Source organism: Pseudopodoces humilis, chromosome 9, assembly GCF_049639895.1.
Source record: "Pseudopodoces humilis isolate 2021_Gansu_Grassland_sample_001 chromosome 9, ASM4963989v1, whole genome shotgun sequence".
Classification (NCBI taxonomy): Eukaryota; Metazoa; Chordata; class Aves; order Passeriformes; family Paridae; genus Pseudopodoces; species Pseudopodoces humilis.
The window spans coordinates 12,873,947-12,898,655 of record NC_142208.1 but is presented as its reverse complement, the minus strand read 5'-3'; the positions used below and the strand labels follow the sequence as shown (position 1 = coordinate 12,898,655).

The 24,709-nt window shown below is 38.7% G+C and overlaps 1 long non-coding RNA gene across 2 annotated transcripts; it reads left to right on the top strand.

The window, feature by feature from the left end:
• The first annotated feature begins 213 nt into the window (after positions 1-213).
• LOC148183775 (uncharacterized) lies at positions 214-20,404 on the top strand. 2 transcript variants are annotated; one of them, XR_015773247.1, is made up of 5 exons: positions 214-305; positions 852-938; positions 7,059-7,122; positions 19,022-19,131; positions 19,361-20,404. It is a non-coding gene; the product is annotated as an uncharacterized LOC148183775 (long non-coding RNA). The 2 variants fall into 2 exon arrangements; XR_015773246.1 differs by lacking the exon at positions 852-938.
• Positions 20,405-24,709: the final 4,305 nt, after the last annotated feature.

Genomic DNA, 24,709 nt, shown 5'->3' with positions numbered 1-24,709 from the left:
CCTCTCAAAACTTTCTCCTCTCTTTTTTCTCCTCTGTGCAAAAGTCTGACAGCTTGATAAAAGCAGGCTTGTCTTAGAGACTGACTAATGAAAGTGCTCGCAACAATTTGGAGCCAATCTGTCAATGAAGAGCACACAGGTGGGTCTCTGACAGTCTGCTTTGCAGCAAAGTATATAAACCTGTGCTTAACTCTCAGGGCCTTTAGTGGGACTTAAGGATATATTTGATAATATTAAGTGCTGTACTGAGCTGGGATGACTTGAATACAATGATAGGAACAAGACAAGGGGAGAGGAAACGAGGGGTGAGTCTTGCTGTCCTCCCATTACATCTGGGCACAGGTTGTTTGCTATGAACTGATAAAAGGAGAGATGGGAAGCTGTGGGTTCTGTAAAGCAAATATTTCACCCTGCATGTAGTTAGAAGGTACCATAGCAATCAAGCAAAATTGGAAGCTAATGTTTTTTCTCTTAAAAATGTCCTGCTTTTAGTTAACAAAACAAAAGACGGTAAGTTACAGCACTTCCTTTGGCTGCAATCAGCAATAGTAAGCTCAGTGTTTTTGAACTGTCCTACAGTATTACACAGCAGCAAAGTTATAAGAAAAAAAGAGTAGCTTGATGACTGCAAAGCAACACAACCAGGGTAACTGAAATTAAATTCCCTACACTGAACAGTTTCTTTCATTCCAGCCTGTGAACTGTCTTAACTTCCAGTGTTACGATAACCTCACTAACACGTGCAACTTTGGGCTGAAAGAAGATGTGCAAAAGAATAAGCAGATTTGCATTGCCCCCGTGTGCATTCTACTATGGCAGTCTTTTTTCAGCTGGAGTCTTTTTTTTGTCAGGCTGGCCTCTAAGACAGGGAACAGAGAGAGACTTTCTGTGCCCTTCAATTCTGCAATGGCAAAGAAGCTTTTCATAGTGGAGCACATGTAAGTTATATGCTAAAGAATGAATGAGTAGCTAAAATATTTTGTCAAGAATTAATAAAATTAACATAATGGCTTAGGGATTTAAAGTTTAGCATTATAGACATATAACAATCAGGTAATTAAATTTCTCAGATCCATTCAAAACAGAAGTTTAAAAGGAAAAAAATAAAGAAGAGGTCACATTGTAATGTTAAAGTCTGGGGACAGATATACAGCCCAAGGGGAAATCAGGAGGCAAGGTAAGAAAATCCACAGCAAAACTTTGTGGCTCCAGGCTTGCCTTATATCTAGTTTCTAAGAAAGCATCTGAAGACTGATTTCTCAAAACTGCTTTTCTCCCAGGCACAGAGAACAAACCAACAGTGAGGGCCCTCTCTAACACCTGCAGGAATGGCTCAGAGAGACCTGTTTGTCTCTCCCCACCTTTGGGACTCCTCATCAAGAGATCCCATGCTGTCTGGGATAGGATAGAGGGCAGAGCTATCTCTAAGCTGTGACAGTGTGAAAGGGTCAAGTGGAGCTGACATTTTGCATAATGTCTGCAAAAGACCAGCATCCCTAGGAGAAAGGGATTTTTACTTTCTCTAGCTCTGACTTCTCATCCAGGCAAGCTGAAGCTGAGCTCTGGTTTGCTGTTATTTTCATTTGCCCTGATGTGTTCTTCCAGATGTTACAGGCAGTTCAGCTTTACTGTCTGTCGCCTCTTGTGTCTTGATGGCATGGCAAGAAGATTTGCTCTTCTTTGGGCTTATCTGAAGATCTGTAGATTGCAGCTAAATAACTAGAACTGTTCTTGCATATTCTGAGAGAAGGAAAAGAAGAATTTTGGGCAGTGTTCTCAGGTCTTCTCTGAACTTTGCCATTGGAGATTTTCTGACTGAGAATTTTGCTGTTCTAATTCAGTATTTCAAGATGTGAGTGGTAGGAAGGATATGTTTTGTAAGGTGTAATTATCTCTTTTTAGCAGCGAGCTCCTCAATGCTGCTTTGATTGTGATACCTTCACATCGCCTGATTAAATCAAAGCCAGGTTAGAGCATTAGGATTAAGGACGTAAATTAATTGTAATTACATCAGAGCCAGCCAAATTAGCGAGTCATCAGTAATATAAGCAATGCTAAATGGCATCTAATTCTGTATAATAATTAATTGGGTTCTTCCACTAAATAAGACCCGACACATTGGTCCTTTATCAATCCACTAAAGGCTGGTTAGCCTTGGGCACTTTTGACATGAAACAATTACAAAGGTTCTAAGAAACCAACATGTTTGTCCCCATTTTCATTTTAAGCTCTGACACTCTGCATTTACATGCTTCTATTAGTTTATTAATTAGGTCCTTATACTCTTGGATTGCTCTTATTTGTTGTGCCTGTCATCCTGGACAGCTCATTGCTAAAATTATCCTGCCCACAGAGCTTGGAAAGAAAGAATTTAATAAGCTGCAAAGGGCAACCAGAAAATGTCCAGTGGTGGTCATTTGACCAGAATGAGCATTCAGAGGACTGCTGGTTTCTGATGTAATATCAAAGCTGGGTAAGGCAAGATGAAAAGGAAACTTTTTCTATGTAGGTAACCACAAAAAAATTATTTAGAGGGATGTTCAGATACAATCTAAGGAACCAAAAGCTACTCTGGAAAACAAACAGTCTCACCCTCTTCTTCTCCTCTTGACAGGGAATTATGTGAAAATTGGAATAAAACCTAACAGGAAAGTGGTGGGATCACCAATATGTAGTCTTCTGAATCCAGTCTAGAAAATAAATAGCAGACATCCTGTAGAGTACAGTCTTAAATTTGCAGGTAGCTGGACTAGCAGATCAATAGGTCTTTTTCATTTCTAACAGCAGCAGCTCTGTTCCACATGTATTCTAGAGATGCTGCTGTTGGCTTCTTATTACTGAAAGTGATTTGTTTCTTGTTTGTGACAGAGGAAATGCACTACTTTTCTCTCAGAACTGCATGGTTGCCCTCCTGCTGCTCAAAATGCTTTCCAATTACAGACCCTGCTCAAAGAAAAACATATTAGCTGTTCTGAGACCGTCAGTGTAGTCTGACTAACCTTTGTGCAGGGCAGGACTTCAAAGGAAGCAAAGCAAACTCCAAACCACCTTTGTGTTCTTTGGGTCTGTTGGCTTGCCAGGAAGCAGCTTGGCATTGCTCCCAAAAGTCACAGAGTACTTGAGCAGGGTTTAATTCTGGGTGCTATTCTAATGTAGCTATTGCATACCACATGTATTTCTAATTATTTTCTAATTATATCACAGAGAAGTTCAATTCATGTGTTGCATTTTGAATTGCAACTTTTGGTATCAGTAGCACATTTAGTATTGGTGTTTTAGAAAACAGTTTTGGATCTTAGAGACAGAACTTTATCCTTCTTGTGTGGTTTTGCTCAGGAGTTTAAAGGAACAATCAAAACTGAGTCACAGAATTGTTACCTGTTCAGTTTTTCGCTCTCTCCATTTACAAACCATTTACAAATACAGAAAGAACTGTACAAGTCCAGGTTTGCATACTGTTTACTTACTCTGAACAATGCAGCATTTTTTATTATGACTGTATCTGGGTTTGGAGCCAGCCAGTGCCATGGTATCCCATGGTGAGCTCAGAACTCTGGAATGAGCTGCCTGTCCCACTGCTGTCATGTGCATGTGGTGATGCTCACAGCTCCCTACACTTGCTCACAGAATTGTTTAACTCTGCCAGAGGTGATGCTTGAAAGGAAACTACGCCAATAATGCAGAGATTTGAGTAAATTAGAAGGAGGAGGACCTATAATCACCTAGCATGTGGGAAAAAGTGTCTGTAAACCACATTTAGGGTGCATGTGTTGGTACTTCTGAGAGCAACACACTGAGCAGATTTGTGACAAATGCTGTGGATCAGCACATTCCTCATCAGCTCTGCAAAGGCATAGCTTTTAGACAGATAGTCATTTTACAAAAAAGGGGAATGGTTAAAATCATTGTCTCTAACCTACAGCTTGCTTTTTTCTATCAGCCACTTGAGGTGACTTTATCCTTTGTGTCTAATGCAGTGAATCAGATTAGGGTGCACTCATACATTTTTTTTGCTTCCAGTTAAGCAGCAAAAGAAAGGGAAAAAAAATATTGAAGCTGAGAAGAAACCAGGACAGCAAATTCAGCTCCAGAGAAGCACACTTGAATATGCCCTGATGTGCATTTTTGAATGAGATGCTCTGTAAAGAGGCTTAACACAGTGTGCAAAGTTAACTGTCCATATGATTTTATGGGTCGGAGACTTTGTGTTTTGCAGATGTTAAAACTAAAGGCCAATATGTTTCTGCATGGTTCCCTATTATCATATGTGTGTCTTAGAGTGCCACCTCTAAAGATAAAAATGATGTATCAGACTTTTGATTTTGTACAGCTGACTATCACTATATCTCCTTCTGACTTTCCACAGAATTTTTCCTTACCTTTCAAATTAATTAATTAAGATTTTATGGGAAAAGCAATTAAAACTGAAAAATATTTTCTGTAATAATTTGTCTCTATGACAAATAGAAAATTTGACATTTTCTATTTAACATCTGTATTTAAAGCTAAAATTCAACCAGTTTTATTTTAAAATATTTCTGATTCATTTTATTATTTTGTCTTTTGGGTTGGTTGTTGTTTTTTTTAACATAGGTCAGCGTTCTTGTTTTTATATAGTGTTCCCTATAGAAAAGACTGCCTCATGTTCACTTATGTTATGGCAAAACAGGGAACCTTCATAATGCATTTGCCTAATTGTCAGATATTCTGAATTCAGAAGAAATGGTAGCCAGGGTGAGGCCTGCTCCTATTTGCTCTCCATGATTTTCTGCAAGGACTGCTTGCTTCTGAATTCACCTGAAAGTATCCTACATTTAAAAACTGCCAGTATTGGTTCTGCACAAAATCATGTCATGGGATTTTTATAAATAAAATCCAGTGACATTCAGAGCCCTGTAATCAATTACTTGGCCACTTGGCCAAAGATCTGTTGTAGTGTAAATGTTTATACACTCAGAGTGCCTCAAGGCCTGCATAATCATTTGGCATACACCATTTGGTCCACAAGTGTAGCGTGGCCTTGCTTACAAAACACGCTCAGGATGGCAATTGGTAGCAGGACACTGCAGTGGTCATGGGCTAATGGAAACAGTAAATTTAGTCCTGCTATGGCAGAATAGGTGACTAATCTGAGACTCTTTTAACCAAAGTGTTTTTACTGAAATTAATGTTCCTGTGGGAACATATGGATGAATGGATACAGAAATAAATACAGGCACAAACTCTTCTGCACTAGAAAGTATGTTTTTATGCATTTTTTTAAAAAATCTAAAAAGTTTGATCATATTAGCTGAAATCCTGAATGTCCTGTTTTAAAAGACGAGATATTTTAGCATACTTGTTCAGGAAACACAATAAGAGACAAAAAGGCTCAGCTGTGCTGTAGAGCATCAGAGTGAGAAGAAAGTAAAAAAATAAAAATTCAATAGAGAAGATTCTGCATCTATGTCAGATTTGTTAGTGCTCCTCCAGCTTGCTATCTGCCTCTTAATTTCCAGTGTTATGCTGCCATGGGTGCTGTCTTACAACTACTTGCATGAAGAAAAATGAAGAAAAGGTTTACTGTATTCAAACTAATTTTGTGTGGCAAGTTCTCAAAATTTTCATAAAGCTCAAAAATTGAAAGCCATTACTTTTTAAAACTCTTGCTTTTTAGAACTCTTGTCATTTTGTTACTTAACTAATATTTATTGACATGTATGGCTAGCATTTTTGCTCCCAAAAGAAGCAGCCCAAACAAGGTATCAGCTAGAAAATGGAAAGAAAATAAATCCATAAAATATACGGTTTTCCTTGCCTAATATGGATGTGGAAAGATGAAAATCTAAATGGTGTTTCTAGGAATGAATCAGTAAGGTAGCCACAGATATCTTGATCAGAAAAGCTTACACGTGTTCACATAGTGGGAAACTTGCTGAAACCAATTTTAAAATCCTTATGAGTGTTTCTGGCTCTGGTTTGACAAAGCAAAAGCAGAGCTGGGTCCCGGTGCTCTGGTTAGTCAGTGGGTGTCAGTGCAGCTGTGTCTGTAACTTGGTATTCCTTGTAGCTGGTGCAGTGCACACTCAAGCTTGGTGATGCTTAGGAAGGGTTGTTTAGGGCGAGATGTCTGCACCAAGCATGATCCCTTACATCTGAGAAACTTCCATGCTTTTTATGTAATGCTTTCCACAAATTGGTTGGAGAGAGCAGGTCAACGTCTCTTTGTGTCAGACTTAGAAGAAAGTAAAGGTCTCAAAACAATTTGTTTTATACAGATGAAAATTGGAAATTCTAATACATGATTGACTTATCTGTGTCACCTTGGGAATCCTTTGCCTTCAGCTGGGGTTTTTATGCAATTCAGCCATTGATCTTTGTAGAAAGCAAGTAGGTATATGCTTACATCTTTTGAAAGCAGCACCTAGAACCTCTATAAACCTGTCCTCCAGAATGCCAAGCTGGCGTTGGTAAAGCAGATTCCTGGAATTTGCAGCACATAACACCTTCTGCTTTACCTTTGCTAAGCACATTATTCTTCCATTGGTACTTTCTTTCTGTTCTGTGCACAAGCACTAGGATTTGATCGTGAGTAATTTTATTTATGGGGAAAAGAACACTTGCTTGTCATCAGTTGCAGAACCTGAAGAAATCATCTATAACTTAATAATGATTCTACAAATAATGTAAAGCAACTTTATCTGGTAAGAAAAGTATGATATATGTCCAAGTTTCATGATAATTCCAATATAAGGAAGTAGAGCATCAAGGCTTGAGGTTACTGTGTAATAATATTTTATTCCAGCATTAAATACCTGTCCTCTTGGCAGTAGAAACCTGTTTTTTGACATCAAACTGTGCCCAGACTAGCACAAACAAGAAGTACTGGGAGGAATAACAGTAGTATCTTCTGATTCAGCCTTAGGAGGCCTGGGCAAATTGCCACAGATTACATTTTAGCAATGCAGGTGATAAAAATAATGTTTTTTCAGGTCTGCTGTTTCTGAACTTTAGCAGTTATTGTCCTGCTCCTAACAGTGAAATGGAAAAAGCTTGTTATTCTAACACTTTCGTTTCAGATGCCTTTCTTTTCATTGCCATGGAAATTATAGCTATGAGCAGTACCATTGGGGAAAAAAAAAGGTAATACATATTTCTGAGTTTCAAATGGCTCTTAAATTATACTAATTCAAGAAATTTCTCTTTCTTGTTCAATACATTTATTTTATATATGCAAAGAGAAATACTACATTAATGTAAATAATTACCTATGCTTAGTTAACACTCCCTTACACTTATCCTTATGTTGAGTCATTGTCCATATAGCTGCCTTAAAATGTTTTGTAATCCTAAATACATTTCATATCACCTCAGACATTTAGGACACACTTTATAGAAGCTCACTTGAAGCAACTTGTTCTAGTCATTAAAATTTTTACTTCATGGCAATTTTTTTTCACAAGTCAATATATATGTGAAAACTTGAAATTCTAAATTTTCCAAGTAAATTAACAAAATTGTATTTAACAGCTGTGGTGTTGGAAAGGATGAATCATGGTGTGCAGACACTGAATTGCTGAAGTTTTCCCCCTCATTACTAATGTTCTCATGGGAAAGGCTTGCCTCATGAATATTCAGATGTGCCTCAGAGAATCATGGAATCATTAGACCTGACCCTTCTAAGTCCACCACTAAACCATGTCTCTAAGTGCTACAACCACACATCTTTTAAATACCTCTGGGGAGGGTACCCACCATTTCCTTGGGCAGCCTGTTCCAATTCTTGACAACCCTTTCAGAATATCCAGTCTAACTCTCCCCTGCACAGTGTGAGGCTGGTTTCTCTTTTTCTATCTCTGTTACATGGAAGAAGAGACCAACACCCACCTCGGTAAAACCTCCTTTCAGATAACTGTGGAGACAACTCACTGTTGTCTGCAAACTCAGTCCCCTCATCCAGATCATGGGTGTAAACAGGCCTGGCACTGAGCCCTGGGGAGCAGGAGTGGTGATCAGCAATGAGCTGGGTGTAACTCCATCCCCCCCAGTCTCTGGGCGTAGCCACAGAGGCATTTTTTTATCCAGAGAATGGAGCATGTGTCCAAGGCATGAGTAAGCAGCCAGTTTCTCTAGGAGAAAGCTGTGGGAGAAGATATCAAAAGCCTTAGGTTCTGGTAGACAACAACCACGGCTTTTCCCTCTTCCAGAAAGTGAGTTATTTTGTCACAAAAGGTTGCTCAAGAGGGACTTGAGTCTTTCATGAACTCATGCTGATCCCCTGGCTGCTGTGTATGTGCCATGTGGTGGGAATCAGGATGATCAGCTCCCAAATCCCGTGTGTTCCTTCAATTTAAACTACTCTTTCTTCTCTTCTTTCTGCACCATGCTAGTTTTGTACATAACTGTATACAATATCAGCACTTAAATTTTTTCCTGCCAGATTGGGGTTATATACAGAAGTAAAAGCTGGGGGGACATCCTATATATTGGGTCAATCTTTCACTTTCTAGGTGGAGCATCTCTCCTAAAGGTAGTAGAACCTGGTCCCATGAGAGTCTTGTGTTCCCTACTGGAAAAGGAATCTGAAGTGCTGTCTTTTGCTATGTGCTACATGCCTTTAACAGGATGAAATGTAAGAAAGAGGGAATCCCACAAAAAAATCCTGTTGGATGCATTTTGTTTCATGAACTGTTGAAGTGAATGAGATGGGAGATGAAGCTTTCAGATTTGGGTAAAGACGATGAAAGAGTAAAAGAGTTGGGATGGATTTAAGGAAATTTGCTATCAGTTTCTGCTTTCTGTTGCTGTAAACTTGGGAAAGTAACTTCATCTTTATGCCTCTTCTGCTAGTGTGTGAAATGGAGATAACCACTTTGTCTGTCTCGCCTGTTTCATGTCTAAACCTGCTAGGGAAGAGACACGTATTACACGTTTTCTGATGAGAGACTTCAGTAGGATCCTAATCCCATTCAGGCTCTCTGAGTGTCTCTGGTTGTGGCAAAGATAATAAAAGGTCTCGAAATTTCTACAGGACTCCACACTGTGTTTCACAGCTTACTGTGCTATACTGTTGGCAGGGCATAAACAGAGTGTGGCTACTTTTGGAGGCTGTATAAGAATCCTGACACATTAGGTGCTTAATTTCTTTGCCTTGTGGGGTTGGAGACCTTCCACTCCTTCTGAAAACTAGATTGAAATGGAGAACTACATCCTATGTGCATGCACATAACATCATTTTGCTTCCCAGCCAGATTTTCCCCAGGTTAGGTACTTTTACAGATCTCCCTGCTTCTCCTTTGTGATAAGGTGCATAGCCAACATTAACATTAATGAGAGCTGTATGTGCACTCGAAGAGAGAATCCAGGCCTCTGGGCATATTTAATTGCTATCAGACCAAGACTACCTCTGCATAACATGGGGTATGCATAGAACATGGTAATGAAACTAAGAGTGAGGGGCTTGCTTAGGAAGGCGTGTGTAGTGCTCTGTGGGGAAGCTCTGCAGAACTTGGGAAATTCTGCCGATGTGGGGAGAAACATGGATGACATACAGGAGGAAATGTCATGTTTGGGGAGCACATAGGCTGTAGTGTGGCTGTAACTGATAGTTTGGATTACCTTTGTAGTGTACAATCAAGACATGCTGCTGGTAATGATTAACTGTAGAAGCAAGATGCTAAATTTTTTCTTTAAATCTCTCTTCTTTCCTGCATGAGACTTGGACTTGCTGTGTTGTCTCTGACTTTCCAGTGACCTTGCTTTAGGTTGCAGTGAAGAGGAATAAACCGAGTGTAGGCAGGATTAAAAGGCATATCATTATATTTGAGGGAGTGGAAATTGAGTGCTAGGAAAGAGCAGAAGGGTCTAGCGCCTGTGCTCCAGTCCTATCTCTGACTTCCTCTGTAAGTACTTTGATTCATATTAGATTCTACTATTCAGAATGAAGAAAAAATTTATATTTTATTATACCAGAAAATACTGAGTAACTTTCCCCAAATAATGACTGAAGATAACACACAAATAGCAGCAAAAATTCAAGCCACTCATTGAGTTCAAACACTGAGGGAGACGGTTTCTCTATATTTGTCTAATTTTTTTTTTTTTATAAATGCCAGGATGTTGAGCCAAAGAGTTAGGGACAGTTCTTCTGGATGGCTGCATGATGGGGCCTGTGTTCTAAGGATGCGTATGCCCTGAGGGGATTGTGCCATAGCATGTTCTCCTAAAGCCAGCTGAAGTTAAGCACTTCTCTAGATCAAAGGATTGAATGTTATGCCGTAAAGTTGAATACAGCAAATTGTTATAATTTGATCTAAGCACATTAAAGAATTCTCACTCCCATTGAAAAGGCTGGGCCACCTCTTATGTTACAGGTACAAAGCCACTCTAACAGTAGCATATCTACCTGTAAATTCAGGAACATTTCAGCTGTACTGAGTGTTTTAGCCCTAGGATACTGCCTCAAAGTCTCTCCATAAGTAGGAAGAGGAAGACACAACTGTGGTCTCCCCACACAGTCACGACTTGCATTGACTCTGAAAGCTGTAAGACCAATGACCATTGATACTACTTAAAGAAACCTTTTGGAAGCCGTAATTTATACCATTTATGTTCAATGCACAGTTAATCTATGAAGTGAAGGAAAACTAAGGCAATTTAGATTCATCCATCCATAAAATAGGTCATCAAAGAGCTGGTTTAATATGGCACTAGTAAGACCATAGTCATGACGAGGCAATGCTGGACTGGGATCAAATGAATGGATATAGTTTCGTGTAAACAATGGAAGCGGTTTTAGCGGAATTTCATAAAGAAAGACGTTGGATCAACGATCCAGTTTCTATAGCATTTAATGAAGACTCTACTTAATATTGGGAATGGAAGTCTGCATAAGGCTGTAGCTGATTTCTAATTAAAGAATAGAAGTTTCAGCTGAAGAGCAGTACTAAGAAACGTACATTTAAAGAATTAGGAGTAGCCTACCCATTTAGTGATGCATTATTACACTTCTTTCTCTTGGATATCTCTTTAGTTCTCTGAAGTTAAATATGATACATATGGGAAATAGATTGAAGTACATTAATTGCCTTATTCATCATGTCATTAAAATTATAGGTCTTGCTGCAGACTAGCTGCAATGTCTTATTGTGTTTCTGGTACACATCATTAATAGAAGCACTCCTGCTAGTGGTATGCAAAATGTACTTTCTAAATAACTGTACAGTGATTTGGGGCTCACTTATGCAACATATTGCTACAAACTATTGTAATACCCCTGGCACTTGCTTAAACTCATTGGGCTAGTGATGGAATTAATGAGGCTGCTGCTGCTGCAGTATGCTGAGCACGCTCAGCTCCTTCGATGCTCTTTGTCTGCAGCGAGGCTCTTGTCTTTCAGAGCTGGCTGCCGCTCTGTCTCCAGGGCTGAGCCTGGGATCAGATAATGAACAGCATATCAGTGCAGTGGAGGGGGTAGGGGGTGATGGGAGAAGACTTATTATTCCTTCACTCTCAAACAAAACAAAATCATTGAACTGTCAGGGTCATTAAGGACCCTGGGGTTGTCATGGAAACGACCTTTGGGGGTTTATGGCTGTTAATGCATGAGTGACTGTCTGTATTATATGTGTGTGGAAGGGGTCACCATTTTCTTGGTGGCTTCTAAAAAAAGCTGGATTGGATGGCTAATGTTCAGAAAGGAATCTCTGTGCTCTGTGGTGTGACTAACTATTTTGAATGTAGCAGACTTTGAAGGGGAGGCGGAATAAAAAGCTTTACTGACAAATATTTAGACAGAAGCATAATTACTCTTGAATTTTGTTTCAGAAGCAGTGCAACTTTATTTCCAAGTGTCAGAAAATAAAGTCAGACTCCCTAATCTTTTTAGGATACTTAAAAAACTCTGAAAGCAAATAATTTTGCTTGAGATGATTTCAGGCTAGCAATACAGGGCGCTACCTAGGAAAATGACAATAAATTTTAGAGCTGTCATAGCCAGAGAGAAAAAACATTAATGTACGCAGCTAATAAAATCTTCCTCATCCTCATACAGACTTTCTATATGACCTTGGGCATATCATTTAACTGTTGTCCTGCTCAAGTCAGTGCAAACCATTAATTGACTTCAAATTTGTAATAATGCTTGTTGAAAAAAGACATTTTGATTTTAAGAATGTGGGTTTAGGACTCAGTATCCAGAAAGAAAAGTTATGGTAAGAGTACACCAAAGATCAATTTCACCAAATTTTTTACACTCTCAAGCGGAAGTCATCATGGCATTTTGCTTTAGCAGCCACTCTCTACTGGCTGATTAACAATTAGATGGTTATACTTCAGTTTTCAGTAGAGACTACGGTGCTTGTCTCCATATAAAGAGAGAAAAGGAGGGGGAGGGGGAGACAAAGAGGCAGCAATGCAGGGATAATATTAATGATTCCCTTTATAGACAGTCAGGAAATACCACCAGAAGCCAGCAATACTAAAGCTGAGGAACAGTGGTAGCAATTATTTTAATATTGTATGGAACTTAGTATCTATTCAGTTTGATTCTTCAGCTCTTTATTTCAGCAAAAAGTTCTGTGTTTATATTATATTGAGAAAGGAGCTGGATTATTCCCCCCTACACACACTAAGATAAATGAATGTGATTGCCAGGTTAAAACTGGAGGCAGAATTTTAGTTATCTCCTGTTGTAGAAGAGGAAGCCTAAGTTTGGCTATGCTGAATTTAGTATTCATGATTTCACATACTTCTTTTTTATTTTTTTAAAAAGAAGTCTTTTCAGGAAAATCACATAATATTTCTTGACTCTCACCTTCCTTCTGCAAAGGAGGAATAGTCACACTTTTGTATTTCATACATTCCTTGTAGTAAAGATCATAATATACTCAGGTAATCCATCAGAAGGGCTGCATAAACATCCCTGACAGCAGGGTCAATAGCAGGATGTTAAACACAGGCACTTCATGGCTTACAGCCCATCTTCACTCCTACTTGTGCAGCTTCAGAAGTTTCTTAGAGTGATTGGGGGCAGCAAACACAATAGCAGAATTACTGAGAATCACAGTAGTAGCAGTTGTATTGATGTGTTGATGTATTTCAAAACTTCTTTCTTGTAATTGTACTGGTTACAGCACATCTTTGTTAAATAGATTAAGAAGATAAAAATGTCATTGTATCACTGGACCTGAGCTGTGGTCATGTTGGAATAATTAAAAAAAAGGAATTGTATTTACATAAGTTGATGGTAGTGTTATTTAATTACTAAGAGAAAAACCTGTTTGGTGAGATTCTTAATAGACTTTCATTCAGCTGTCTCTTTAGGCATCTCTGTGTTTGAGACTTTCAAGCGAAAACTCTTTTCAGCGTTGTCTTTCAATTTTATGTCTTCTGGTATTGAAGAAAAATAAATCATGAAAGCTCAAGGTTGAGTTTAGTCAACCTTGTATCAGATCAACTCAGTATCAGATTTGTTTTAATGCAGAGCTTTGCATTAGCCCAAATTCCCTTGAACCAGAGAAAATTCAGACTGGAAATCTGTAGGCTTTAAGAACTGTTGATTTGGAGTGCAACCCTCCTGTGCTGCTGGTCATAGTATCTTCTTGATATCTTGTCTCCTGTCCTTGCTTTTTTGTCTTCTCTCTATATTCCTGCTTTTTCAGCTCCTCCAACCATTTCTTGTCGCTGCTTCACTAGGATCTCCTCAACCCTGGCAACACACCCCACCGCTATCTGCAGATTTAGAGAGGCACATTTGCATCTCTCTAAATTGAAAATAGCACATTAGCTAAGAAATGTATATGGAAGTCAACCCTGAGCAACTTATCTTAGTTTGCTTTGTATTTAGTGAAAATTCTCACCAATCACCTTAATATCGAGGTGTAGTAGTTCCGATTCGCCAATTTGTGTTTCCCAGCCAATGCACCAAATGCACTATCAACATGCTGAGTTTTTCTATGTCTTGCCAATATAGTAAACATCTGGATTTTGCTAATCAGATATATTCCCAGCCTAAGAACAGTTTCAGAAATACTTTTTTCTGTGACAGGTACACTGAAAAATTTTGATGCACATAAATCTTATTATATCTTTTATATTTGTTGAGTCTGTTAGTTTCCAAGATTGTTAGAAATCACTTAGAATCCAGACTCCCTCCTAGCATATTTTATAATCTCTTATAAACCTGGTTCCAGAGACAAATATAATAAGTTAGAGAAATATTCATAGAATTACAGATTGAAGGAGAATGTCAGGAGTACCATGTGTCATTTGGCCCAACCTCCCTGCTCCAGCAGGGTCTTCCTAGAACACATTGCACAGGATTTCATGCAGACAGTTTGACTTCACACCCTCTCTAAACAATCAGTTCCAGTGCACACTCACACAGTGAAGTTCCTTCTCATACTCTGGTGGAACTTCCTATGCATCAGTTTTTCCCATTGCCTCCTGTCTTACTCCTTTGTCCACAAGCTGCCATACATTTAAACACACCAATTTACTGCTCTCATTCCTCTTATTTTGGATAAATGTTGAATTTTTCAACAGTTAAATAATTCAGAGCATAGTACATTGCAAGACTTGTTTTGCTTTTTTTTTTTTTTTCCCCAGTGATATTTTCCACTCAGACTCTAGTTCAGTTAGTTACAGTGAAGAACTCACCAAGGATAAAATTTGAGGAGAAAATGGAGCCACAGGTATCACTGGTGTAAACTGGGCTTGATCCTTCAGTTTCTCCTGAACTGTGCTTATTTACCTTAGTTGAGGGTCTTCCTTGCTATTGCACTGTGGTGGGGTGACCTTGGCTGGATGCCAGGCATACACCAAGCCTCTCTATCACTCCCCTCCTCAGCAGAAGCAAGGGAAAACAAAAGATTTATTCCCTACTTCCCATCAGCAGACAATGTACAACCCCTTTCCAGGAAGCAGAGTTTCAGTGTGCATAGTGGTTGTTCCGCAAGACAAATGTTGTAAAAACAAACGCCCCTCACCTCCCTCTTTCTCTTAGCTTTTATTGCATTTTGTCATTGTGGGTCAGCTCTCCTGGCTTTGTCTCCTCCCCAGATCCTGCCCACCCCCAGCCTGTTGGTAAGGGGTAACTCCTGGAGAGACAGCCCTGCTCAGCAGGGCCCAAAACACTGGGAAACAGTCAGAAACACCTCGCTAGGCACCAGTGGAGCACAGCTCTGCAAGGGCTGTAGCAGGGAAAATGAATTCCTTCTCAGCCAGACCCAAACCACACATTTTCATGGCAGCCCAAGGGGAACTGAGCACAGGAGTACCATACAAACCAACCAGGATGAAAAAATATGATATTCATTTTCTTTCTTGGTCTAAAGGGATTACTTTTGTAATTACACCAAGTTCTGAAATGCCCTTAGATTTGTTCAGTGCCAGGGAATCTGAATTTACATCAAATGCTGCATAATTCATACGGCACGGACAGCAATTATGAGTTAATTGAGGGGGAAATGTTTAAAAAAAGGCACATTATGAAGAACATCAGGAATGTCGGAATGAAAAAAGGCTCTTTGGCCCATTGAGGCTCATTTTTTTTTAAATGTTATTTTATTTTAAATGATAGTGGTTGTCTTTTGAAGGATGCATGAGAACCTTATGTTCACTGTCTCTGCACCATTTTTTGTTTAGGCAGCATCTGATACATTATTTTTTCTGGAATAAGTAATTCCAATGTCAGGTATGAAATTATTCCTCTCCATTTTACACACAGTTCTAAAATGTGTGCATGATTATCTCTCAGCAGCAACCATAACCTTAAAATCAGATATACTTCAGTTAATACAGTCCTCTTGATCCTTTCTCACCTTTCAGATTATAGGGATTAAGCACTATAAACTATCTATACTGTTGCTGCTTTTGTTCCTACAGTCAACAGAGTCATCACTTTTCTCTGTACCTTCTCACATGTTATAATACCTACTTTTGTACAGCTAGTTTGAATGGTTCACTGGTAATCTGAACAGTTTCTGGCCTGTTTCCATGCCTTTGAATAATGAGGACATTTAACACTGTTAAGAAGATGTTTGTGTTTTGCATTTCAAGTGCTACTGTGCCAACACGAACTATAGAGGAAATTCACCTCACCTACACAAAGCCAGTGTCACCAGGCTTTCAAAGAAACTCTTAGTGGAGGCAGGGAAATGAAATTCAAATATCCCAATCTATAGGCAGGCCACAACAGGACTATAACAAAGGATCTTGACATCTCTTATTTCATTCTTGAGGCCAGAAAAAAAAGGTTGGGGCCGCTCTGTGTTACTGGGCTGGTCCTTAGGATTCCTTGCTTGAGTTGCCTTCCTGCTGCCCCTGCCATGCCAATTTACTCAGGTCTTAAATGAAGTTCCCACTTGTAACATGCAGGATACATGAATTCACATCATTTGCAGATCATAATATCCTGTGCTGCTCTATTGTCTGCAAAAGCCTTTTTCATAAGCAAAGGCTTTATTTTCATATTAATCCTCTGAACCTGCTATTTGAAAAGAAATAAACACTCTTAAAAGCTAAAAACAAGCACACATTACTTTTTAAACTAGAGTATGTGGCCGACTCAGCTTTTGTGTGGATTTGAAGTGGACTGAGTCCAATTTAAAAATTACCTGTTACTTTTCAAAGAGAATTTAGATTTTAAATTTAAATTTTATTTTGCATTTAAAATGTTGACTGAAATGTACAGCAACAAAAGTGTCAATTCAAATTTTTTTGGTTGGTTTTGGTTTTTGTCTTTATTTCAAATGTCCATTGTAATGCCTGCAATGTAGTAATTGATGTCAAAGAACTTGTCCATTCAACAATGTCATATGCAAGTGTAAGAATTTTCTTTGATCATTTAAATTTTAATCTAAAACATATGAGATCAAGAAGTCCACACTGAAAACCAGGGGTAATTTCTCCAATACTTGTGTGAATAAATCAGTGCCAGGGAAAAGAAAGTGGCTAAGTTTCATGTGTGAGTTATCTGGGATGCAAACCCTGCCCTCCACTGTAGCTGACACTCTATGTGTGCGTGTCACAGTCTGTGAGACTGTGCTTCTATCAGATTTGTTGGATACACTTGGAAGACTCAGGAGCTGAGGAGCAAGGGAGAGAAGAGGCACCTCAATTAGCTTAATTTTGTAGTATAACCATGTCACACACATGGATAATTACTTCATCACTATTAGTGATCCACGCATCAAAAAAGGCCAGTGCTGCTGCCTGAAACACAAGTGACTCAACTCTCACTTGTCATCAGACTCTGCAGCACAATTACTCAGCACTGTTCATGGGCAGTTTCTCTCTCACCTTATTTCTCTACACCTCAAAATCCTCTTCACTTATCCTGAAAAAAAAAAAAAAAATGTTTAGAAGCCAACATTCTTACTGTACTCCTTCTTTTCAAAGTCATTCCAAGAAATTCTAAATGACACCTATTTCGTTCAAAGGCCAAAGGCATCCTGATGTCTACATTTTTTCTCCCTGACATTAATGTTTCCCTTCCTGATATTCCCTTTGGTGCAGGGCCTATTTCTTACTGGGATTTTGATCTAAATTCAACCCTTGTTTCCCAGATTTGTCTAATAGGTTATTTGAAGACAAGGGAAACGTGGTAGTTCTAATCCTTCTGGCCTTCAGTACAATGTTTAGTGCCACCTGGGAAATTATTGGTGCAGGCGGGTGAGATGAGGATTAGAGCAAGGACTGTGAAATGGATAAGGCACTGGCTGAAAAGAAGAGAGTGTTATGCTGAAAGGGGAAGGAGGGCTACAGTTAGTTGAGTCCTCAAGGATCACTCTTAGGACTACTGTTAATATTTTTTTTCATGACCCAGACACAGAAAATAGACACAAGTTAACGACACTTGATGAGAAGTGGATAATAAATTCCTAGAAGCAGGAGGTTAAGAATGTCATAAGAGAACTGGATTATGGTCTGCAGAGGTGGGCTTAATTTTTCAAATTTTGAAGCAGCAGTTCATATTACAATCTAGAAGCAATACAAATGGAAACAATAGGGGAGGAAAAATTCTGGGCCTTTTAGTTGATCATAGTAGAGTTACAAATCACCATGGAACATAGCTGTGGAGAAGGTTTGGTCTGAGGATGTGTCCAGGAAAATAATTCATATAGGCAACACTGATAGTGTGGAAGATTTCTTTTGGAATGATGAGCACATTGGTCTCTTAGGAAAGTAAGATGATCCCAAGATGTAACAGAAATAGTTTACTGGAATGAACAGGGACAGGGACATATACTGTTCCACAAGAGAAGGAAAAAAAACCTTAATTTATTCAGCCTAGTATAATGTTCTTTCTGCTAAGAGGAAAGACTGGAAAAGAAAAAGGACTATTTGCTTTAGAGAGAATACTGATATAAATAGAACTGAACATCATATATTTTAGAAATTAAAAGGACTCTTCTGAAGCAGTTGTCCTAGCATTGTAAAGGAGCTGGGAACCTTTGGTGGCTTTTAATTGAGACTGGATGCCTTGACTGCTTTATGGTTGCTTACCTCTGAAAAAAGTCCCTTCCTGCTTAAGATTAGTAACATAAGATCATCCTACTAGCATGGGCACTAACTGATGAAGTTATCAGGGGCATTAGCAAACTAAAACTTTGAGTTTCTCTGTAGCTATAGTTTCCTTTACTAGATAAGATATGAGTTCGAAAGGAGTAAGAAACATAATTTACCTCTATAGTGAAGGCATGGCTCACATCAATATTCTGACTTAACTACTGTGTTGTCCTGATTAAAAAGCAAAGGGGAATGAGCGAAAGAAGGAAGATTAGACTTTGAAATAATAATTTAGAATAAATATTTTAATTAGTGTGATGAATTTTTGTTGTTTATTGGCACATTTTTTTATTGTTGTTATTGTGTGACACAACATCAGTCATGCATCATGCATGTGTATGGGGCAAAAAAATAAAAACCTGGGAAAATATTCAGTAAATATGAGAATGTGTAAATTGTTTTCTTGTAATAAATATAATAAGAGAAGAAGTAATCAAGATTTTAAAATTATATCTATTTTTTTTCTAAACAGGGGTTTATTTCTCAAACTTCAGCTTCCAGCCCTTGTCAGATCCTCTCTGGGCCCTTGTTCCCTGGAGCTGACATGTTGATGCTTTCAGTTGTATCTGGTACTGGAGGCTGGTAAGCCTGAATGGCCTGACTTGTTGCATAACCATATTTATACAGCTTATAGTTTATAGCTCTTGCATTGAAGATATTTTCATTTTTCAGTTAATTGCAGTGAGGCTACTTCAACACTTCTCAATAATTTTCCATTTATAGACTGTAATAAAGACTAGAAATGGCATTAAGTTGTTAAAACAAACATAGGTCAGTGACAATAAGTTGCTAATCATCTCTCCTAATTTAGGTACTACAACAATGATTTGGGAGACCTTGAAGAATGGCAAGAATGGGCAAGTGCCTTGAAAGTCTTCAGCAAGGAAGGACTGATGCAGGAAGCAATAATTTCAATGGACACTGATTTGGAGCAGCAGTTTTTAAGGAGTTGTGTATGTTGTTTCCACTTATGCTAAGCCAGTTTATATCTTGTCCTGACTCTTTTGTTTTCCTTCTAAAATTGTACCATCTTTCAACTTTGGCCTCACAAAGCTGTTGACTAAATATGTGGGGGAATTCTAATAAAATATATTTGAATTGGCATCATTACCTAGATATCTGCTTGCACAGAGTACCTCTCTGTATTCTGCTGTAAAGGACACAAAAGGGATTGTCCATGAGAATAGGGAGTAAAGGCTGATTTCCACGAGCCCCTCCATAAATGTGGAATCTCGTCAGCGTTCCTGAGCTTGTTGCTCTCCCTCAGGCCTATGAGAGGCTGCTCACGAGAGGAAGCGGATCAACTAACCTATTTAATCCCTTCTTCTGGGTAGTTCAGAGAGAGCTGCCTAGCTTGGGTGAGAAATAACAGAATTTTAGAAGGGTGTCTCTGGTCTTGGTGCCTGATCAGACCAATCACTGAATGCTAAGTGCAACTGAGCAAATAAAAATGGTAGTAATTTGATTAGAGTAAGTTTCCATTAAAATATTTTTAGCTGGTATATTAGCTTAGAGAAAGGTAGATCAGGGTATTATATATTACTGGGCCAGTATGCTAATATGGTCATATTCTTTCTGGTACCCTGGCTAATTCACAGCCAGCTCAGTTTATTTGGCAGAACACTGCAACACAATATACTGTAGCATCTTAAGGATCAGACCAGCCTTGGACTATATAAACAGTGACTTTATTGTTCATAAAATTCAGTAATAAATTCCTATTCATATAACTTTATTAGTTGAATCATGTGAAAGACATGCCTTTGAGCCAGGGCAGGTGTCTGTTTTAGTTCTGCAGCACCATGCCATCAATATAAAATACAGCATAGTAAATTCAAAACTTCCCTGAGGATCATATCCAGCACCAGTGATTCATTAACTCAGGCCTCATACTGGATGGGAACAGATTAATACAGTAAGAACAAAGGTACCAGATGTGTAGTTTCTTGGCCATGTTTTAAAGTCTATGTGTGAAAGACCAGAATTAAAGGAAATGTTTGACCTTTATTCCTTAAGTTCCAGAAAAAAAGACTTCTGGCTAGTTTCCTTTACGTATGGTAATATAAAAAAAAAGGCTTATGCCATTAAAAGCATTTTACATTAAAAAAATACAATTATTTTATAAGGACTTAATGTTGCTCTCTTGTGGCAGATAAAATAGATTTCAAGGCTAGCAGAGACTACAGGCACACGCTTACCTTTACATATGTGAGCAGGTACCCAGAACAAACAGAAACAGCAAATTTCTCTGGTGAATTACACGTCTTCAGGACAGAAGCCAAGACCTGGCCATCCTCAATGAAAGAATAAAGTTCCTCTACTGGGATCAAAGGCCAAACTTTCAATTAGGTGTTGAGCTATGGCTTGTGGCCTTGCCTTATTAATGGAGCTTCTGAAGATAACTGGAAGTCAGTGGTAAGTTTGTATGCAGAGCAGGTTATCATGCTCTCTCTGCCTAGCTACAGAGTTCAACTCTTTTATCAAGACTCTTCATTAAGACCAGTACTTCCTATTTTCAGTATAGTTCAAAATAATGAGAGATTCAAATAACTAGGAAATATAGATTATAAGTAGGAATAAAGCAAATGGCTTGATACGAGTTGATACATTCTTTTAATTCAAAATACAGTAAATAAGTAACAAAACTATGGTGTTAATTTTTTTCTGTTTAGAGATGTATTTTAAAAGATACTGGCTTCTCTGTACCTGCACAGGCTGGTTGTATAAAATCTGGTAATTTCCTATATGGTCACTGTTAGTAGAGCTATAACAAATGTGCAGTTCTGTGTATGCAAGACAACTACGGGCTGGAAAGTTTGTGCTACACGGATGCTGAAAGGTACATTCCTTCATGCTTCTGCAGTGTTCCTGAGCTCAGGTGTGGTTTGAAATGGAGCAACACTGCAGTGACTTGATGGGGTCACAAGACTCACAAGAATGTTAAAATAATCCAGTAGCAGACAGACTGCTAAAGACCACGGTGCCAGCAAACAGGCGACAGGTTCATCTGTGATTTACATAAAGTATAAATTGATTAACCCTGAGAGCCCTGTGGGGGATTACTCTGAAGATGAATAATTTCTCATGCTGAAATGTGCGCTTTTCCTTTCCTCTGGGTCACTCCCAAGTGCCTTGAGCATTATTCCTTTGATGTTCTTCCTACAGCCTAAAGACATCTTGGCCCACTCTTGATTTTGCACTGCTGGTGACCACCATGGCCTAGGCTGAGTGTGGGCTTGCTCCTTGAGAGGGCAGCTGGGGATGGAAGCTGGTGGTGCTGTTGCCAAGAGCCAAAGCAGTGGCCTGGCCACAGATCCTCCCACCAGGGGCTCTCCTGCCTCTGTGAGCAAGGATTTGAGGGAAAGATGGGAAGTATGGTTTGGTTCTCATGACAAGTGACCGCTCTGAAGATAGCATGAAAATACAGCAGCCTGTTCACATGAGCAGTCTGAAGACTTCTATGAATTGATGCCATTTCATTGCACCAATTGCTTTCAGGCTTGCTCTGGCATCTCTTTTTTCTCTTTCAAAACACAAGTTGAAATTTAGGTCTTGCCCACAAAATTCAAACAGAAACATGCTAAGTGGATTGTTTTTTGAGTTCCTCAGAATAAAGTTTATTGAAAGGTTTGCTACTTAGTATTTCTCATTTCACAGCTTGATTTAAAATGTCTTATATGACAAAATGAGAAAACATTTGAAAAAATGAAGGTATTATATTAGAAATAAAGAGTGATTATTTTTCTTTGGCTAATATTTCCTTTAATTTCCTAGGGTATGCTGGATTGTGTGTTTATGTAACCAGACATTCAATATATTCCAGATCTCGTTATTATAACTCTAATGACTTGTCCTGACAATTTGCTGCCAGTTTGTAATGGTGCTTATATAGGGGTGGGTTAGAGCTAATTGCCACACAGTCCTTTTTATTAGAGCTACACAGATTAGTAGCCCACCCAAGTTTATGAAAAATATACACATTTACAAGCATGTTGATCTGATTAAGGCTGAGAACAAGCCCTCCTGAACATAAATACATGTAAATCTGCAAATAAATAAACATTTTTTAAAAAGTGACTTTTTAAGGAATGTCTTTCTTTGGTTTCTTGTGTGAAAAGGCAGATGTTTTTCAGTTGATGGTTTTACAGAGTTGCTTGCACTTTAATTTTCTTATTTAGATTTTAAGTTCCTGAGGAAAAAGCTTTACTGTCCTTGTAACATTGCACAGCCTATCTTTGGTTTTGGTTCTTAAAGTATTATAATTTTCTGAACCTCAATTTACTTTTTAAAACATGGTTTGGGTACTTGGATACAGAGTAAAAACTATTCCTTGGCCAAAAAATTGTGTATCAGTGGCCAAATACGTATATTTGTTAATTTTCAACCATTTGGAGCCTTCATTGATTGCTGTGGGTGCTGATCTGGGCTGAGTATATCTTCCAGAGAGGCTGCAAGCTACTGACAAGATACTAAAGTCTGTTTTGTCAAAAACTTTACCTGCCACAACACATGCAAAGTTTGGCTGGACATTAAGCAGTAGTAACTTCCAGAAGGTCTCCTGTGTCACCTGTGGGAAGGAGTGTCTCCTAAATCTGCCTCAGAGCGCTCAGTGCAATTTCTTCTTCTTAAGGATTTAGTCAGGTTTGGAGCCTGAAATTTTCTTTTCTAGCTTCAGAAGCTACAGGGATTGCCTCTCCTGAGACTGTCTGAAAATTCAGACAAATACTGCCCCATGATGATCTCACATTGTCAGGCTGTTTTTCTCACCGAGCCCCAGAGTGACAGGAGCCTGAGAAAGTAGCTGAGATTCCCATATCCTCAAGTGGACCAGAGAACTGACTGTCCAGCACTTAGTTGTTGATTTATACAAGATTATGACTGTGAGAATATATCTAAGGCAAGAAGAGGCCAAAAAATCTTGCTGAGACTCAGTGGAGCAGGAGGTGTAATAAGCCAGGAGAGAAAAGATGGCTTTAGCAAAAGGGCCAATTGTGTTTCTTGCATTGCAACACATAACTGTCCCTGCAGGCAGGGGGAACTCAGTGTATGTACCTGAAGCACTGCATTCATACAAGTAGTTTCAGGTATTTAAAATATCTAGATTCTGTTGTATAATTATTTCATTTATCTGCACATGTTCTCACCAGAGAAAGTGCCTAGAAAGTTGTTTTTATTAGTAATATTAATCTTACTTGGATAAATCCTTGGGAAACCCGAACAACTGCATCTTTCTTGGGGAAACACCTGAGTCTGCAGGTGTCCAGCATAGTAGGCTTCTGGATAACTTAGATTACATCCTAGACTTCATGCTTTTGTATTGTCAGGATTCAAAGACACAGTTCTCCCCCACAGCCCATCTTGCATTTGGAGAGAAAATGGCATACACTGGCACTTAAGTTCTCAGGAAAACCTGCTGCATACAGTAAAACCACCTGCTGGTTACAGAATCACCAGGTATCTTTCATCTCTCTTGTCTCTCTATGTCACCAGGTAAGGACTGAATCCTGACACTTCACATCCAGGAGCAGTTTATTTTTTTCCTCAGGAGGACATTTAAGGTGGTCAGGAGAGCTTTATCTGAGGAGGAAGCAAAATGACATAGAATAGAATTTCTTGATTACTCATATTAGGCATTTAAATAGAGGCAGCCTCTGTTTTTCATTACTGTTTTGAAAAACTGTCCTGTGAGGTAGAAGCCAGTAATTGGGCATATGTGCAAACAAAACATATATACAACCTGACTTGTTTGTATGGCAGCAGTAGAAAGATTATTATCATAACATCCTTCACAGAATATTTCATATCGGGCAGCCTTCCACAGCTGTAGTTCTCAATCTTTATTAGATCTATTATGCAAACACAGAAGGCTTCTCGAGTCAGCAAAACCTCAGCAAGCTGATATGTGTTGTTCATGCTGCCTTGCAAATCACTTGCCCTAATCACCTAAGAGTTGATTAAAGTGGAGGTTGATTGGTTAATTTGCTCTCAACCTTGGAGAACCCATGAAATTGATTATTACACTAGTTATTTAAAATATGTGGTGTGTCATTCTTTCTTAGGGTTTAGCTGTATTCTAAAGGCAAACATGAATTTATGTATCATTATTAAAAAAATTAAAAAAATAAAAATAAAAAGAGAACAAGAACTTCCCTGTTAGGCA